Raw genomic sequence first — 21,419 nt, 5'->3', positions numbered from 1 at the left:
TGAAACTGATAAATGAAAACTATTCAAGGCATGATGTATGAATGCATCCCCACTTTACCTTTAGTGCATAACACGTTTGCTCAGTGCTGTACATTCAAAGCTGGAGGTGACTGTCAATGGTATGCATTGTTTTCACTGATGCTTTTAGTTATCATTTTGTCAGTGGACAAATTTTAATTATCTTTTCTTTTGGAAAAAGCACCAATTCAAATGCTTTTCACACTTCAGCAATCTTACAGCAGTTTTGTTGTAAAATCAAGCAAATGATTCATCTACCAGGGTGTATGAGGATTTCACTACCTCACCATGTTGTGGATCACTTTCCCTCACCTTGTTGTCTTTCTCTCTTTTTCTGTGTCTTTCGGACTCAGGTCCAAGCTCATTAATTCACACTGAACATGTGAGTCAGGAAGTTATACTGTAATGTTTAAACAAAGGTTAAGAATTTCCCGAAACTGCTGGGCATTGTTGTTCATAACAGATGTTAGTCAAACAGAATTAAACAAATATATTATGTTGGAGATTGTTTTCAGCTGCACATTTGGTGCTCTAATGAGAATTTCCAGCAGCATGACGGTGTATGTGGGATTGATCTAAAATAAACCAGTGTCCATGTCACCCATTGCAGATGTGTTTTTAATAGCTTTTGGACAAAATGGAGGTCTATAAATAAGCTAGAACAACCTTTAGCTACAGACACAATACTTGTTAGCAGGATAAATTTTGCTTCTGCTCTTTTCATGAAATATATCAACAGCAAGAAAAAAGTTGAATAACATCAGACTTATCCTCTAAGTACTGACTCCAATGTAACTCAACTGGCAATCAGCTGACACAAAGTTTTAGCATTAAGCATTTCAGATTTTACCAGCATTAACACTTGACAGTCAAAATGAAGTCAAACTCATTAAGTATATTTGAACACTGTGGTAACAGGCAATCTGTGATGGGATATGATGTGACACGATTCTGTGTTACCTCCACAGACTGGGTGATGTGACTGGACCGCTGTGTGCGGGCTGTGTGTCTGTGGGAGGAGGAGGAAGGGGAGGCGGGGGGGTTGATGAGGAAGGAAGGATTAGATCACACTGTATTTCAGAATCTCCAATTGGAAAAGACTGGGTGGGAAAGATGATGTAGCTCTGTGGGAAGATTAGAGGAGAGCTCTATCACTATCCGCTGTTCTCTTTCTCCAGTTCAGCCGTCTAGAAGCCCTGCTTCTAGATTCAAAGTGTCAACATCTGCAATGTCATCATAGTGGTGGTAAAGCTATCAAAGCCCCAATAAGTCATATAATTGTGTGTATCAAGTGAGCACAGGAAAGATATGATAGCTCCATATCGTACTGTTCCCTGGTTTGAGACTGTCCTCATCAGAAGAGTGACGGCACTGCACTTTTCTCCAAACACTTAAAAATGACCTATGTCAGCAAAGACAGAGGTAGCATGATGTTATCTGCTGCAAAAGGTCTCAGGAGGAGGTCAGAGTGGACACACTGCCTGCCTAGATAATGGAGATGCTTCATGATTAAGGGTGCTATAATCAATATTTTCTATATCAACAGTGGATCAAATGACAATGTGTAATGTGAAGGGATTGTTCATAGTGACAAATCCACATACAATTTCCTGTCAGCTCTACAGAGCTTTAAAGTGTCCTTTAGCTAATTGTTTTAATTTTTTTTTAACAATTCTGCATTTCTGCTGGCCAAGCTTCCTTTCCTTCCCCAAATTACAACCCATTTTTTTACACTTAAAACTGATCCGTCTAATGTCCAGCCTAAGAATGTCATTACCTCTTTAATATCACTTATTCAAATTAAACTGCCAAAACATATCAACACCTGAACCACATGGCTGGCAGAATAGAAAACACTCATTTGTGGTAGTGCTTCCTTTTTCATGACAGGAGGTGATTTAACAAAAACTGACATGAATGAAATGTACTTACTTGTACTTAAAAGAAAGCGCCAAAATAAAGGAAAAGTTTAGGTGAGAAGCTAAAGCTTAAGTTATGATGTAAGGCCTAATTCCAGCCTTTCTCTGAGATGTCACATATTAATGTTATAGCATGCAATGACAACAATGCAGCGATGTTGCATCATCTATATTGAAAGTGTTAACCCGATGTACTGAGGACATGTGATGTAGGTGGTTTTAATTTGGAATAAATGGATAACATACATAAATTAAGTACACTGAATCGGATCAATCCATATAAATATGCACAAGATGTCAAGACCTTCTTAATCCAACTTCACCACTCTGACCTTCTCATTCTATATGGATTAAAGTCAGTTTGTGACACACTCTTCATTCAGTGTTCAGTAATTGAAGAGCCAGGACCACACGTCAGAGGATTACTGACAATCACTGACATGGTTTATCTGTTCTGAGCCAGTTTATTAAAGCTGTACATCAGCTGAGGATACATCAGTGAAATTACCAGGAAGCAGGAATATTAAAATCCTTTATATGGCAAGAGGGCAGCTTTACATAATGCAGTGCTCCTTTGCAATGAGATAATACCTGGTGCACAATAACATGACTGCTCATGTCCACTACAACTCGGCCATAGACACAAAAGATGAATGAAACACAAACTGGACAGTTATCTGGTCTGTTTTACCTGGACTACCTACACACACACACACACACACACACACACACACAGATTTACAGTATATAGTATATCTACACTTACAATGGGGGAGGCATGTTTTGGTCAACACCACAGTGGCATTAGAGGAAAGGTCAGGGGATCACTGATGTCAGTAACATTCATGGTCTGCGGACCATAAACCATGGTGGACCAACTGACCTTGCTTTATTTGAATAGGCATGAAGAGGTTGATTACCCACAGGAATAAAGTCAAACATGAGAGAAAAGTCTTAAAAATGTGTATAATTTAGTGACACAGAAATGTGTGTCTGTTTCCCTCATTTCCTGTTAGGTAATTAATCATCTCATGACCCCTTCAGGTTTGCCTTGTGACCCTTAGCTGGCTTTGACCACTCAGGTTGGGAATCACTGCCTTACAGCACAGAGTATCTCCCGCTCTCCATGTTTGAGGTGAAAGATTAATGGCTGACAGAGCAAATCAATAAATTCTACTCAAAGAAATACTCCAACATGTTGCATAATATGTTGCCTTATAAATAAATTGACTCGACTAGTCTTTGTGCTAAGCAACAACATGCAAATACATGCAGGACTTACAGCATCAGAGAACAGGGCTCGACTCCATCTGGAGATTTAAAAAAAAAACCCAGCCATCAGCATTTCTAAAGCTCACTAATTAACTAGTTATATTTCATTTGTTTAAGCCATACAAAAACCAAACAGTAAAAACGAGTTGTGGTTTCACAGTGGGTTTTGTGCTGGACTATTTCGTGATAGAAGAGCTGGTAGTTGAATTTTGTTACAGACAGAGCTAGGCTAGTTGTTTCCCACTATTTCAAGTCTTTATGCTAAGCTAAGCTAACATTATCCTGGCTGTACCTTTTTGTTTAACAAATAGATATAAGTGTGGTATCAGTCTCCCCATCTAACCCTCAGCAATAGTGCAAAAAAGCTTGTGTCCCAAAATGTCAAACTATTCCTTTAAAGTTAGTCAGATAGGAATTCCCCTCCCGACCTTTCTGACACAACTACAGCTTGGTGAGATGGATTTAATCTGCTTGCCAGATGTCGTTAGCTCATCCACTGGTGTTTGAATCTGAATCAATTTGTCTGATTGCCCATACGTTAATGCAGTGTCGCCTGCTGCAATTTCCCTGAGAGAGAAGGGCCAGCTAACACATTAGTATAGGAGAATGAATGAACCTACTTCTGCTCCTAATGCAGATTCATTGTCTTTGCTTGTGTCACTGATGTAGGTTACAGAAGGACAAAAACGTCACCCATTACTATATTATCACATCATTAGTATTGACCACAGCAACAGAAGCAGTGGCATCATTATAATGATTGTATTGTAAATACTCAGGGAAACAACAGCAGTTACTGAAAGCTTAAACATCTCAGCGTGGATGGATTATGAAACACTGTTCATTTTGCATCTCTTTCTGGTCAATTTGCATCTTGGTGTTTAGGGTTGGGGTAACTCTCCAGGACATGAATGCGAGTCTATGTAGTTTCCCCAAAAGTGAGAAAACGTGTGTGTGTTTGTGTGTCTGTGTGTGTGTGCACCTCCAACTAAGGTTTAATAGCTCAGTCTAAATAGCCCCGAGAGGGCAATTCCAGACCATCTGACCCCAGAGCTCTTATCGACCGACCAAAATAAGGACACGGACAACAAGCAGTACCTGCAGTGAACAACCCTAGTAAAAAGTAGTGCATACAAACCTCTAAAACACATAAGCACTTAATAAAACATACTAACATACTTACTGGATTACTTAATGACTATCACTCAATTGTACTGATACTGAATCATTATTTTATCATTTATAAATGTACTATTATCAGTATAAGACCTGACAAAAGCACTCTCTTCTGTGATGTTGCATACCACCTAATGTCTCAAATTACTTAACTCTTTTTCCTGTGGGTTAATTTGGTTGCCTTTTATTTAAACATGTTTTTTGTGCACATGTATTTTCATCTATCAGCTCCAGTTTTATAATAGAATCCTCACCTTTGACCCCGGCATTACTCAAACACAGTGTCAATTTTGCATTTAGAGAATCACCGCCAAGAATTTAACATTGACATGACCTTTGTTTATCTCCTGCACCAGCTGCTCCAGATGATAAAAAACAGTATTTCAGTGGCTATAGCTCCATCGTAAACCATGTGACACTACAGTAATGTAGTAATGTGTGTTTGTGTTTTTTTCTGTTTTACCCACTTCCTGAAATAGGCTACACTGAATTCATTGTCATGTTCATGAAACCAATTTGAGATGACTTTTGCCTTGTTACATGGTGCATTATAATACTGGAAGTAGCCATTAGAAGATTGTTGATTGATTGGTTTTAAGAGGCCCAAAGTGCCAAGAAAACAATCCCCTCATCATTACGCCACCACCAGTCTGGACTGTAAACAAAAGGCAGGTTGGGTCCATGGATTCATGTTGTTGATGCCAAATTCTGACCCTACCATCTGCGGGCTCAGGAGAAATCCAGATTCATCCGACCAGGCTACGTTTTTCCAGTCTACAACTGTCCAGTTTTGGTGAGCCTGTGTCCACTGAAGCCTCAGGTCTATGTTCTTGGCTGACAAGAGTGAAACCCAATGTGGTCTCCTGCTGTTGAGATGCTTTTCTGCTCCCCACAGTTGTGAAGAGTGTTTATCTAGTTAACGTAGCCTTTCTATCAGCTCCAACCAGTCTGACCACTCTCCTCTGACCTCTTTCATCAACAAAGCGTTTCTGTCCACAAAACTGCCACTTACTGGATTTATTTTTGTGTGAAAATCTCAAAAGATTAGCTGTTTCAGAATCTCAACAAGCTCATCTGGCACCAACAATCGTGCCAGTGTCAAAGTCACTAGCCACATTTCCATTAACCTGCTTAATGTCCAATTTGAAATTGCAAAAAATTAGTAATAGAAATACATGAATTTTGGAAAATCTGTCAAATGTCAAAAAAATATACGCCTACATGAGGTGGTTTTTCAAACTATTCAACAAAGCAATAATTTACAAAAGTTAAATGGAAACACTTTTTCTGCATTTAAGTCACATGACATCCAAAAACTATTATCTACTACTATCTACTATTATCTCCCAAAAATTCCTGATACTCCATTTCAGGAGGCTGTACTTTTTACTCAAGGACATTTATTTGACAGCTATAGTTAAGTTTTATATCAACAAAATTGGGAAACATTTGTAATGACGCATCTCTCAAATCACTAAATGTTAATACTGGATATATTTGCAAAAGTCTTTTTGTTCAACATTTATGAGCCAAAATTTCATACTGATTAGGATGCTTTACAGTTGAAAAATAAACTTGTGCTACTTTCTGGTGGACAAACTATGGAGACAGTTTTTAAAGCATATCTTTGGAATTTCTGTACTTCCTTTTCTTGTCATTTTTTGGCTGATGGCGATACAGTCTCTGTCATTAGCTAATAGTGGCTGATATATTGGCCTGGGCAACTTACCACCCATATGCAACTCAACTTTGACTAGTTTGTACATCATGATAATGAATTCTTAATGGATACTCCAGGATGATCAAAATATACCACAAAGTAATCCATGAATTACATGACACAGCTAAAGGTGCAGATATTGAAGATGATATGGAAATGAAAGGGGAAAATAATTTTACAAGAAAAGCCACTGTTTTCCACAGAAAACAACATGAACTTAAATGGTTGTAGGAGCGAACCTGCATCACGATTGATTGATTTTTGACAAATCTATTTTTACACCTCACAAATACTCCTGTTCTGTTGAACTTATTGATTACAACAGTTTGCAGCCTCCTGGGATATCACAAATCTGTCACCCCTTGCCCTCTATTTTAAAACAGACAGAAATATTATAAGATTGTGTTTTTTATCCAGGTGTGATGCCAGCTTGGCTAATCATCTATACTCTTGTTCTGTGTGCTCTGCATCTTGTGTTCACACTCCAATGTGCCTGCACTTGCCACTCAAATGCCACCTCGTTATTAACCCCTGTGGTGTGATGCAGCTCAAATTGTGACCTTTTTCCTCATGCAACCACACTGTGCATCAGGGTTGTAGTGCAGTTTTTCATTGACATCTCAATGTCTGGATCAAGATGTAGGCTAGTATCCCAGGCACATTAATTTTGACAGACTCAAACCACCACAGGAACTATCAAACATACGAAATAACTTTAGCCAACCAACACTAACAAATCAACACAAAGGTAGCTTACACAGTGTGTCAGTAAGCATACAAAAAATAGCCATCAAGAAAAGCGCAGCTGCTCATTATAGGTCTACACAGTATGAATGAGTGGATGACTGCACCTGATCACACAATCACTTGCTTTGATAGAGTTCATCATCAATGACACTGCGGCCACATATTATCACACACACAGATCACAGTAGCTACGCATTTTCCAACACATGAAAGGTAACAGTTACGTTGCTACATATTTAAATCCCTGATCCAGCTCCATAACAGAGAAACCTGTACTCACCCATTAGAAGGCCTCACGCTCAGTAAGTTAGTAACAACACTGCTGAAGTCCAAATTCCTGCCTCCGCTGTTCTCCATTGAGAGTGTAGCCAATCTAGCTAACGTTGGCTCCGGCCGCACGTAAACATTGCTAGCATTCAATGAACTTAAAGCATGGTGAGTAAAAACTTTTCTAATTTCGTCAGTTTAGCAGTAAATTCATCCTGTTCTCTCCTGTCCTTCCTCCCATCACCGCCGCTTTTTGGTTGGACTTGCTAAACATTATGTTGCTAAGTGAGTCGTCCATTTGCTGAAGAAAACTAGCTTCTTGATGAACGGTTGAGGAAAAAAAAACTGTCGTAACACACGCAGGTTATCTCAAATGACAGGGAGCGAGCTCATTGGTCAGATTAGGATTTCCCAGCAAGCTTTACCTCGTAACTCTTGGGAAGAAAGTAACCAAATTAAAGTGGTAGGTGGAAATGATAATTATTTCTATTAAACATGCAGTTTTAGAAAATTTCAATAAGGGCAATAGAAATATAAAGGACTATGATTCAAAACTTTAAGTGTGATGGGCCCCTGACAGCTACTGGGCCCTGGTGCAATACTGTCCTCGACAAATGTAGGTAAATACGGTGTTGCAGTCATCCCACCATTTTATAGTTACATCACCATATCTATTGATGCAGAATGAATTGTCACGGGTATTGCTTGCCATTTCCTGTGCATATTTCCTATTGAGTAGATGTGAACATGTTAGAAGAAATATACAGGTTGATGAATAACAATAAGAATGGAGGAGGATTGCTGCAGACTGAATTTCCACTCAATATAATGTAACTGTCCTTGTAATCCAATTTTGTGCTTTAATCCATTTAAACAACAGGCCTTGAGGGGGGAATGCCAAGTCAGTCAGTTGATACAATGGAAAAGAATAAAAGTCCTCCAGTGACAGAAAAGTTTTTGTCCTTAAATTATACATTAGACTTTGCTGCACATTTGTGGATTGCCAAATGGATCCTCTTCTGTGATGTGTTAGCAAAAAGAAAATCTAAATCTACTTAATCTGTTTACAGCACCGGTGGATTTCAGAGTTTACCCTGTTAAATGTGAAAAAAAAAAAACATTTATAATAACAAGGGTTGCAATGAAAAATGATTTTTACTGTAGATTAATTAGTTGTTTTCTTTATTAATCAATTCCTTTCTTAACCTACAAATGTTAAAAAAGAGAAAAGAATGCCCATGGTGATATCTTCAATCTGCTTGTTCTGTCCGACCAACAACTGAAATCCTAAAGATATTCAATTAACTGTCATATATGGCAAAGAAAATCAGCAAGTCCTCCCATTTGAGAAAACAAAAAAACAGTATTAAGTTATGAAAACAATTGGAAGGCACACACACACACACACACACACACACACACACACACACACACACACACACACACACACACACTTGGACCATTATGAAAGGCAGATATTGCCCCAGGGTGAGATGTTCTTGATGGGAGAGACATGAATGAGTTTGAGAATGATGTCTGCAGGGCTGCGCCCAGTCCTCTCTGAACCTTTTTTTGTAGAGTGCTGAAAGTATTTGACACAGACATATAAATCCACCGGTATAGGATGATCCTCTGGCTGACCAATACACTTGCCAAATTCATCCATCCCTTCACCAAAAGAGCTCATTTTGAAAAATCAGCAGTGAACCAGGGGAAATGAGGAGAAGAGGTCGAAATATGCAACCCCAGGAGCACATCCCCTAGCTGTTTCCCGTCTCACAGCATGTGGAGCATCAATATTTGAGTCTAACCAACCTTTAGGTAATACCCAAACCTGAAACCAAAACTCAAAGAGTTTGCTGCTCCAAGAATTCCCTCTGTTCATCTGTCTTTCTGAGTTCATCACACACACTAAAAAGACATAACCTGGTTTCCCTAACTTTTCCCAAATCACACGTGTGCATTCACACCTTTAGCACCCATGCTGGCACTCGCATGTAGACGCAAATTGACGCACCCACATCCACACACTGCCTCACACACTGACACACTCTCCTATCTCATCAGTTTGCGGCAGGTTTCATCACTCACCCTGGCTGTTGGGCCCCCCCTCTCCCTCCTCGCAGTCCGTCATGTTGTTCAGCATCCTCTCTCCTCCTCAGGCTGTGCACACTGAGCACAGCTCTTGAGCTTGTTGCTGAGAAAAAAAGCTCTGGGTGGGCTGCAGCCAACGACAAGATGTCCTTAACTTCTGCTTCTAAAAAAAAAAAAAAAAAAAAAAAAAAAGCAGTGGAGAAAGAAAAGCGATATAGTATCCTCTCTTTTACTTGTCTCGTCTGTTGCGTGATCCCCCCCTGTCTCTCTTCAGGAGGAGGATGGAGAGACTGAGAGCGGCTGCAGGGGAGAGTTGATGATGGTGCTCGGTGTCACTCACATGCACGCTCTCGGTCTCTGTGCGCCACTCGCCCCCCAGTCAGTTTAAGCCCGATGACTACATTCATCATGTATTCAGAAGGTATTATCCCTCTCTTCCTCCCTCCCTTCTCCCTCACGCATGTTCATCATCATCCATCTCATCAGGAGAGAGGGATGGATGGAGAGGGATTGAGAGACAGAGGGGACGCACGTCAGATGACGGAGTACTGCCTCCTGAGATTAAGCATCTCCTTTGATGTTCTTTTCAGATGGAAGCTGAGATTCCATTTCATTACTGTGTATTCATCCCTCTTTTGTTATTCCCCCCCACCCTGCTTCACTCTTTTATATTTTCCTGCATGGTCATGGCCCATTATCTGTAGAAGGGCTGCAGGCTGTGCTTGTATAACTCTTTCTTTTCATTTCAAATCTTAATCTAAATTTAAAAAAAAAGAACTGAAATACAAGCGCTTAGCTTCTGCTCTAAGTGAATTTGTAGGCAGTAGCGGGAAAGCCATCATAGTAGTGCTGTGTCCTCTTAAGGTTTCATCTCTGAATTTGGTAGATTCTGCTTAAAGGGAAAAAAAGAGGGGAAAATCAACTTTGCATTAAAAGGTTGTGTCAGATGACCCACACTTTAATTCTACTGACATTTATGTCAATTTTAAACATCACCGTGTTTTAACAAGACCTAACCTCTCTGGCTTTCTGAATATATCAATAACTTGTAATTATTGCACAAGAGGTCACTGAAAGGACCCAGAGCTCCGGTCAAATTGCAATTTGTGAGGAAGGAAGCGTCACACAGCCAAGGACAGGTGGCTTAATGAATAGAAAAGATAGATTGTGAGAGGAGAAGATGGCAAAAAAAAAAAAGAGAGGATGAAACAGAGGTGGTTGATGGGGAGGAGAGGGGGAAACGGGGAGAAGATTAAGGGAGTAAAGGTAGGAGAGGCTAGAGGATGAGGCAATTATGGAAAAGATGAAGGAAGAGACATTCAGGTGGCTGTTAAAGACTAAAAAGCTGCACACTCATGGATTACACATTCTTGTGTGGTGTGTGTGTCATCCCATACTGAAGTTTAGAGAGCATCACTAATCCACACCACCTGCCGAGTGATAAAGATAGCATGGCCAAAATCACAACAGGCATTTAATGGATGAAAGGAGAGAGAGAGAGAGAGAGAAAAGCTTTTTTCAAACCATTAGTATTTGTATGCTTAACATCATTTCACAGTGACCTGTGTGCCCATCTCTGGTTAGATGATCTCTGAGTTTTGGCAGATGTTCAGAGAGACTTTATCCTGACTGACTGAAACCAGCTACAGACTCCTTCATGCTCACTCATGTCACATCTGGGTGCGCAGGCCTGTCAGTTAGTTTAAATATCATGCACTTTTCTATAGCTCCACTGTAATTACCACAGGACACATGAGAAAGTTGTTGATGTTGTTGTTGGCAATGCTTTATTTTATAGGTGTGCAAAAAACTTTATTTTTCAAGAAGAAAAAGGAGTAACCCTCAACTTTTCAATGGCAAGATAACACAGCCTTGAGACTTTTATTCAGCGGAACACAGCGGGTGAAATGTGTCTACAAACAAACATACAATTCAGCAAGTGAAAAAATTATAAATGGGTTTAAATAGAGCAATGTCTGTCATAGAAATTCATCTGGAAGCCAACAATAAACCCAATACAACTGACTAAACTACCTAATAATAGCTGAAGCCTCAGAACATTGTCTGTTTTTTTCCTGAATTACCAAACTACATTTCTCTTCCTGGAAATTGCCAGGAGAGAGCAGCCCTGTAGAATAAAGCCATACCGAAAACTGTCGTCGTATATTTAATGTTTTCAGCTCTGTAACCCTTGCCTCTGAACCCCTTGAACCCCTTTTAACTTGAAGACTCGATAATCATCCCTTAACTGCCTGTCACTGCTTTAAGTGAGATGGTACCTTATCTACTGTCTTTTCTATTGAAGGCTTTTCAGTAGTTTGTGTTATTTCATTTCTGAGTGTACCTGTTAAGAGTGTGTTGCTGGTGATAAAGAGCATGCACGCTATAAATAATAATTAATTCACAATTTCTTCACATGATGGACAACTTCTTTAAAGCAGTGATAATATGTCAGTGTTATTGTCACTCCCTGCAAGTGGCCAATAGAGCTGTTAATATGAGTGTAAATTAATGAAACTTTAAATTTAGTCCCTGCTCTGTATGCTGTAGTCTGCATGTGCATCCAGTAGTCGTGTGGTCTAACTCACCATTTCCCTGCCCGGTCAGTGAGAGTGGGGTGTTGGCTGGGCTTTGATTGGCAGAGAGCCTGAGAGCCATCTTCATCTGGGCCAAGCGGCTTTAGCTCTTAACCCTCGAGCACCTCCCTCCCTCCCTTCCTCCCTCCCTCCATCCCCTCCTCGCTCCCTCCCACCCCGCCTGTCTGCCTGCTGATGCACATGTGGCTCTGGATACGAGAGTTTACAAACTCATTCACACCTCTGTTGGTATACAAAAGCATGCAAACGTGCGCTACACACATGTATGCTACCTACAAAGAAAGCACAAGCACACAAACACACTCGTAGGCGCGCAGTGACAAACACACCGGAGTTGACTCTCTGATGCTCTAATCCTGCAGATTAAGGCCATGAAGTGATGGGCTGAAATCCACTTTTTCTTTTTCCTGATCAAGTACATGCAGGGCCTGCTCTGCTGCTCTCCTCGGTCTTGATTCAGCTCCTCTGGCAGCGAGCTGACATCTAACCCTCTTCACACCTATTCATCTGGAAAACCTTTTTACCAGCTGTTGGCACAAGAAACAAAAAACAGACCAGTTTGATCAGTGCAGTTGGCTCTAATTATATTAGTGGTTTAATTAGAGGTTTTGTTAAACACCAGCTTGACCCATTATTTAGTCCAGTATGGTTTGAATTGACCAGAAGCAAATGATCCACTGATTCATAGTCATATTTTTATTAGCAAAATGGTTCTCTCTTCATCTCCATCATGAGCATCATCAGAAGTGACCAATTTAAACCTTTCTCTTCATTAGTGGCCACGCTGCAGCCACAGATGGGACTGCAGGTCATGAAGTTAATAGAGAACAACATGCAAAATTCCCTTAATATCTAAAGGGGCAGTTTTGTCATTAGTGGCAGTGCTGTCCTGGGAGATTTAAGATTTACGACTGATATGTGGCTCTGGGAGCAGTTGGGAGGAAGGATGAGAGATAGAGCTGTTCTGAATTTGTCTCCAAGCTGGACCCTGCCAGGAAATCCAAAGGCAGAAATGATCTCTAGTCCTGCCTGCCAAACCATCTGTCTGTCATCACACGCATTCAGCAAAGGGGGGAGAGATATATACAGTATATGCCCCTCATGACCCCGCCACCTGCCAAACACCCCTCCTCCCATCCACACAACCCAAAAAGTGCTGTCAGAGGAGGATTCAGGCATGGCTGTCATTTTAGACTTGGCTGTATTTGGATGAACAATTTCACCTGGTTCCTTTTTCCTGTTATCCCAGTGGAAAATGTTAGGATGTGAAGGTTTCTTTTACTTTAAAGGAAAAGTTTGTCCTTTTTTCGCTTTTTTGCCAAGATTTAGTTTCTGCCAACAAAGTTGAGACATTTTAGTCTAGTTTTCATCTGTGACACTTTAGACTAATTTTTGTCATACATCTTGTTTGTTTAATCTGTGTAAAAACTGAAGTGTAAAAATGACAAGTTGTGGATTTAGTTCAGTTTATGTCCTGGGGTATTTCTTGGTCTGAGAGCAGTAACCCTCTTGAAATATTTTCATGAAAAAAGAATACTTCCCAAAATGTTGAGCTATTTGAGTATGAGGTAGCTTACCTGCACTGCTATAATGATAGCTATTTCGCTATAAAGTCAGCATCAAGATCACAAGTACTGACAACAGCTGCTTCAAACATTCACATATAACAATCAGGATTTTTTTTCCAACTTCAGTATAACAGCTGCAGCATCAAAGTATCATCTGTAATTCCACTTTTCTTCTGCACCAGCCTTATCAGTTCTATGTTTTTTCAGTTTTTACTTCAGAGTGATTTTCTTGGTTAGACAAAAACTCCTTTCACATCATTTAAATGGAAAGAAAGACAGTGACATTATAGTTTCATGTGATTGTTGAAACCTGTCACATTAATATCATCTACCTTCATGTAGACAGAATGTATGGGATCAATAAAATGTCATATCAGGAGTGTGTGCAAATCTAATTAAATTAGGTGTAAGGGGAGGTTGAATGTTGGTAAGTAGATAAGCAGCTCTGAGTAGGTATGAAATTAGAAGATGACAGATAAATAGAAAACACACTTTCTGGTCAGTCTGTGTTGACTTAAAAAGAAATGAAAGAACAGACTTCACACATGATATATCTGCTTCACCATTCCTTAATCCACAAGCCTATCACACCGAACTGTGATGAGGACAAGGTCACAGTTTGTCTCATCTCAGAATAAAAAAAAATCCCATAAGCAAAATTTATAATAAGCATCGACACACGTTGAAGTTATCAGGTGTCTTTATTGTTTTTGGTCCCCATCAATCCCTGAGAAAAACATTTAGCTCTGCAGCTGCAAATTCACTTGCTGGCTGCTAATTTTGTTTGCCTGATGAGCATGACAAATAAGTGTACAGAGGGTTTTTGGCAGTTCTTCACTAAAAACATCTGCCTACTATGGCTGAAAAAGAATGAACCAGAACAGTTAAGCTGTGGGCTGGTGTTTTATTAAAGTCTGTTTTCACATTAGTTTGTGTTTTTCCAATGACCCTATCCTGAGCACAAACATACCCAACGTAAGCTCTAACATCAACAACAGAAAGTAACAGTATGAGAAATGGTATTTCAAGGGGAGAGAAATTTGAGAGGGGAAAGACATGAAAACCAAAACAACAAGCTGGAAGATGCTAAGAAGCTGTGTAGAGCTCATTATAGCCTCTTTAGGCAAATGCAAATACTGCAAATTCAAATGCAGTTCAAAGTGATTTAAAAAGTAATTCAACTTGCAAAATGCTCTAAAGTACTTTGCTTTCAGGTCTTGGATGGTTTACACACAATACATTTTTCCCCCTCACCATTTTTTAGATGAACAGGAAAAACAGGGGGAGACGTGTGACAGCACAGTCTGGAGTAAAACTGTGAATGTTGTGATTATGAAGGGTGCACTGAAATTCTTTATCACTATCACTGGCCAAGGAGATGGACCCAACATGTGCATCTTATCACGTTAATAATGACTAAAGATACTACACTACAAATGTCCAAAGATGTCATGTTGACACTTTCATGCACTAATTGCACTTCCACCAAATTGATTTTTGCTTCTAGTCTCTGGGAGAACCACGCGTGTACAAGTGTCTCCCCTGTCCTTGAGAGTGGCAAATACTGAATCTCAAAGTGTCATTTGAAATATCTTCAGTTTTCTGTATAGCTATGGCTGTAGCCTTTGTGTTTTTTATGGTTTTGTCCCCAGAGTGACCCCAGTTTAATCTCTGCCATTTGGATTCCACAAGATTTGCCCCAGGGCATTCAATAAAGCCAGTGGTCGCTGTATTGAACAGTATGGATTTCACATATAAGTATAAAGTGGGCCTTAAAAAAGGCGCTGCGCAACAAAAGGAATAGTATTTTGTAAACTCAAATGTAATGTAACTGAATGAAATGTGTTTGTACAGTCTGAAACTGAAACTGATGTGGCAAATATATTTGTGTATTTGACAAAATTCTAAATAAGGATTGGACAAATAATGATTCATTATACTGTAAATTAGGCTTGAGGCTGACAGTTCCTTTTTACTCAGATGTTTAAACTGATTTGACTTCTTGTAGCTTTACATCTATTTCAATTACAGCTAGCATATTCATGTTGAAAAGACTCTAATACACAATGTTTCATCTCAGCTGTCTAGAAAAACCACTACATTTCCACAGGTATATTTTCCTCTTCAGCAACACAGCTGTTATGGGTTGATGAGGAAATCCAATGCAGTTTTATCTTGGACGGTAGATCTATCACACCATTAGTTCCACTGAGCAGGAATCGGACAGCAAAGAACAGCTGACGGAGAACAGTAAACAGGCAACATTTGGAACAGATCAATGCTTCCACTCACATGTTGTTGAGCGCCAGATGGGTACAGTTATATCATGTAGCTGGTGGATAATAGATATGATGATATATAGATTACTGTTCAGGGATATTGCAAAGGAGCCTTAAAGGAACTGATGTGTTTTGGCTCACAATCGTACTTTAGAGTGACCGCAGGGCAAGACAGAGAGAGAACATTAATAGCGCATTATATTGTCTCCACAGTGTGTGGATAGTGCTACATCTCTGTCCTCAAAAAATCTTCCATCCATCCCTGATTCAGCCCCATCAATCCCACAAGAACATAATCAGCCTCTAAAAATATTCTGAATTGATCTGCCCTCGTCATAAATTTATTTTATTTTTTTTTTGGTCTCTAATCAAAGTGGTTAAGCACTTTTGGTAGGGAAAATGTCAAATGGTGTAATCCTTTCTAGCAGTGCAATCCTCTCAGCATGATGACGTATTGTAGCCTGTCTGATGGATCAGTGACTGGCAGCAGCATCTCATGAGTTCATTCTATGTACCCTAAAGCTCAGAGGGCACCACCTGAATTGTTAGTTGAATTACATTCAGGCATTGCTAGTTTTACTGTTAGTGTAAGTATTGTCATGCTTTGAATGAACACCCTTCATCTCTGGGAGTAATTCAACAGAAACCTGCCAGAGTTAAGGAAGTTTGCTCACCAATTATGCTAAAATTAAGTGAAGGTTATTCATCATTGTGGTCTTATAACAATAGGGTGTCCATATATTCTGGGGACATCTGGTGAACTCCTAACCAAACATATACTCCTAACCATGCCCTAGCTGGAACTTAAAAAAATTGTTTTTATGTTGGAAAAAGTGAAGAAGGAGTTGCCCAACTGTCTGCAATGGACTTTACATGACAATATTCACAAACTTTTATGAAAAATGCTTTTGATTCTTTTGATCTGTGGACCCTTACAAGTGAAAAGAATAAAAAAAAATTGAGGAATAGATAGACAATATGACTTCACGACTGCTTCAAAGGTAGGGAGTCGAGTTTTTATTTCATATCATCATTTCAAAAACATTGTATATTTTAAGGGTATATTGACCACCGAACTGGAAATGTCCCTGGTTTACATTTCAGATTTCTTGTCATCTTATATAACAATAAGTTCAGTTAGCTTTGTGTTTAAAGAAAATATTTTGACATTTTGGGAAATAAACCTATGTACACATTACATTTTTACAGGATTAAACGAGCATGTTTGCTAGTGAGCTTGAGAGCCTCCCCTTTCCTTTGACATGCTAGCTTTTTTACACCAAAGCTAGCATGTGCAGGTAAACTTGCTAAAAAGGCATCCGACTCCTTTCACATTGCCAGTAGATGAGACTCAGAGTGACTTGCTAGCCGCCGTGTAGACCGGTAAAATGGATCGATTGCGTTTCATCTGCAGAGTTGGTGTTCCTGTTAGTGTTGTAGCATCTTGTGAAGCAGTCAGTAGCCTAAATGTGTGTTTTTAAAACTTATACAGCAGGCCTGCACAGTGGCTAGCAGCTAGCTAGCATGGCTAGTATTGTTAGCATAACTATGCTATGCTTAAGCCCCTTTCACAAACTGGCTCCTTTCAATGTGGAGGAGCAGTGGCTTCATGTAACTTGAAGTGGTCGTGACTTGAAATTGGTTTAACTCTAAGTTGGTGTAACTAAGGGGGGTAACTGTAGGTAATGCAGGCTGCACACGGATTCATTTGCCTAGAATGGATTTTATTACTATTTAGGCCTTATAAAATGTAACCCTGCTGCACTAGTGCTAGAGATTTTTCCCTGCTGTGCTGGCTGCTGACCAACAGAGGGCGACACAGACTGTATGTCTGCTACGTCCCTGGATAATCACTGTTGATTATTTGCACCTTTTTATTAGATTGATTCATCATCTGGGTGTAGGTATATAGCACTATATTGTACTTGTCAGTTCCTTGTCTTCTTGTCGTTTTGTCAACCAATTCCAGGATATAATCCTTTCTTTCTTTTTTTTTTTTGTCTTGTTTGACATCTGCCTCCTGTGAGTTTCTGCTTTGAGGTTTTCTCTGCTCTGCCCTCATGACAGCACACTGGAATTTAAATTTGGATGCTCATCTGGGCAGACTGTTGTGATTCACAGCTATTATACCCCAGTTAGCACTGAAACTGTGAGAACAAGTCCTGAGAGAACTTTTCATCTCTGTGTTGTTTCATGACAAGCCACAAAGACCTGGCTGTGATCCTACGATGATATAATTTCATCACCAAAGGGTAATAACATTCTGTAGGTCAATAAAAAAGAACACTGGTTCGCTGGTTATATGCCTTTTTGTCATTTTCATGAGCCACATTGGAAGTTCAAAAGATTACTAGTGGATTAACAGATACTATAAAAACAGATGAATCAGATTCATATTTTCTGTAACTATATCTAAATCACTTAGATCTTCTCATCCTCTCAGCTGGAAATTGGATGGGCAGCGATGTATGATGGCCTCAGTGATCCTGACGTAAGCACAAAAGAGGCATTGCCACACACTGGTTATGCAATCAGCAAATCTGTTATCTAAACTGAAATTGATGCAAGTGGAAAAGAAAAACCATATAGATATAACCTAGTGTTAGACATGCAAAAGTCAGAGTGACAACTCAAAATATGAGCTTGTTTACTCAAAAATATGTAATCTTCTTGATAGTTTAAAATGCATAGCAAGTGGGTTTAAAATATGGGAATCAAATGGCGACAAATTTGCAAATTTTTTGTTTTTTGATTTGATTTTTATTTTATCAGCATGTGAATTTTCCAAGAGAGACCCGAGAAGAAGAAACAATCACACAAAAAAACAAAGAGCGCACAATTACACAATAAAATAAATAAAGGAACAAGGAATTAAGAATCATAAAAACATCAGACAATAAAGCTTTAAAATCTCCAAGGGAAATGTAAGACTCTAGTTTGAGGGCAGTTTGCAGTTCATTCCATTTAAATGGTGCCTAGTACTTGAAACCAGTTAGTACATGAGGGACATCAAAGGTTGTAAACTGTAGATTTAAATGAGAGAAGAGATGTGAGGGAGCTTCAACAGTGGAACTATGAATGAAAAACATGAGATGGCTCTTTCTTTTTGACTATGGGGAGGTCCAACCCACTGTGCAATACAAGCCTATTTGTAAGCCATAGGAACCTATTTTTATTTCTTGATTTCTAATCAAATGTTGAACATGTCTACTCTCAAGCCAAATTCATAAGTATTTGTACGACTCAACAGGAGCAAAAGCTTTAATGGCAGGGTGGTCAGAGTCAGTGGTGGAGGTGTAGAAAACCATGTACTTGGTTGTTTCTGCATTTAAGAGTAGTTAAGGAGAGAAAATTGGAAGTCTTCAAAGGTGAAAATGAGTCAGAGCCTGGGCTGTGATGGAGCCTTCGGCATATAAAAATATATCATCAGCAAAAAACAATGGACACTAATTTAAATGACTTCAAAGTTGATTGATTTTATAGGTAGCAAAATAATGTCTTCAAGCCTACATGAATTCGGAATGGCCTGCAGGCAGGAAAGGTGAAACAGAGATAATCTGCCACAACAAAATTACACCAACATCATTCACTAACAGGCTGGCGAGTGCCAGATACAGATTTCATGTTTATAAACATCTTTCCTAATGACTGGCTTATAGCCTTATGTAACCTCTGTACCACAGAGTAATCACATTCATATTTTTGTGCAGTGTTGCTGGCACAGCATCAGTAAACTCACATATCTCCTCAGGGGATGGCTGCAGGGTGGAGCAGGGACCCCTGCTGCACGCTGAGCTAAGTAGAGCCAGATCGCTGTGGGCAGCCTGGGAAGACTCTAGTCGCCTACATGTGAATTATTAGATGACCCTCCATGCAGCCAGAGACATGGAATCCTCTCCAGATGAGCCCTCTAACTCTGTAGACAGCAGATAATAGAAACCTGGTTTCCATAGCAACAGGGCACCATGTCTAACATAGCAAGCAGTACACGTGTCTGAGGGTGTTTTTCTTTCTCTATGTTCTCTCATACTTTTTTTTTCTGTTCAGACAGACACATACCTCTGCTGCGAAATCCTCGACCCCATAGAAACAATTGAAACCATATTTTATGTTATAGAAACAGACAGAATAGAACAGATGGTCGGATGAGAAGATTGATGCTACTCTAAAATTAAGTCCATAAATCTAGACCCAGAAGACAGTCCTCACTAATTGACACGTTAGCTCTAGTTTGTTTAATACATACAAAAAAAGAAGGACGGATCACAAAATGACCAAAAAGAGATGCGAAACAACTACAAAGACATGGAAAACATCCTCAAAGAGATGCTAAACGACCACAAAGAAACGCAAAACAACCAAAAAACAAGCAGAATGACCACAAAGAAACACAAAACAACAGCAAGTCGCAAATAATACAATACCACCACAAACAAATGCTTCCAAAAAGAAGTTAACATCTACAAAAAAAAACCACAAAATGTTTAAAAAAAGATGACATGGGCGTGTGGTTTGTGGTTGTTTTGTGTCTCTTTCAGTCTGGGTGTCTTGCTTTTATGTTGGAGGGGTGGGGGCCTTTTACATGTCTGTGTTCTGGGGTCCATTGCATCATGATCTGTCCATGGCATCATGGTCTGGGCCTTGATGCCATGTAAGTATTTCTGGTGTTTTCCCTTTTCCTTGTGTTTCTTGTCCTCCCTTGTCTGTCTTTCTCTGTGTGTCTGTGTTGTGGATGTGGCGCTTCTCTCTCTCTCTCTCAGCTACCTGAGTCAGTATCTACCACACTTCTGCAGCCATATGTCACCAGATTGTTGTTTAAGTTGGTTTGGTAGGTCACGTTCAGGCTACTTAATGTTGTGCAGTCTAAGTAATTTCCTCATGTTTTTGCTCCATGCTAATAACTATTTCCTTGTGCTGAGCACCACTGCATGCCTGTCAGCTTGCCCACCCACCTCTCAGCCATGTCAACCAGCCAGCCTTGCTTCACCGGTCGTTCTCCTGCCAGCTGGACATCCAGCTCCGTTCTCCGCTTTGCCTTCACTCCCCTTTCGGCAGACTCTGCCTGTCCGCTCCTCAGCTCACTCCTCAGCATGCCAAGTTAGTCATCCAGCCCTATACTCACCACCCAGTCTCTATTCTCCACTCAAACCCTTCCCTGTCAGCCCCCTGCTCCCCTCTACATCAAAACTACCAGAACCCTCATTCCCCCTCAAACTTTTCTTCCAGAGTACAAGTAATAAACTTTCTCTTCGATGTCCTGAGTTTGGGTTCACCTGTTGTTCATAACATAAAGTGCTCAATTATTTCTTTGTTGTGCTTGGGACTTTGCACCACGCTACCCTAAGTTAAGATGTGGTGGCTCTAGGATTGTATTTCGTGTAGAAGGAATGTGCTGTCATCACTTCACCAGCCAACTAACTGCTCAAGTAACAAAGGACCAAATGAAAAACACAACTCGGCCACTCTAGCTAATTAACTGGAAGAATCTTCTTTATTTCACCAGGAGATTCTTTCAACTCGTCAGCTAGTGTTGCTGAGTTGGTTTTTATTGGCTTCATATTTAACAGACAAACACAACAGTGGTACTGACCTTGTCATCTACAGGAAGAAAGCGTACTCGTATTTTCAAAAACATCAAACTAGTGCTTTAGAAACGAAAAAGCTAAAGACCACCGAAGTTGCATTTTGGGAAAAGGCACGATAACCTCAGAAACTAATAAAACTATTGTTATTTCAGTCAGATGCTCTTGACATACAAATGG

This window comes from Seriola lalandi, unplaced genomic scaffold (assembly GCF_002814215.2).
Source record: "Seriola lalandi dorsalis isolate HSWRI2012SDOR001 ecotype SW California unplaced genomic scaffold, Sedor1 jcf7180002054685, whole genome shotgun sequence".
Classification (NCBI taxonomy): Eukaryota; Metazoa; Chordata; class Actinopteri; order Carangiformes; family Carangidae; genus Seriola; species Seriola lalandi.
Note: the sequence above shows the minus strand (reverse complement) of the source record.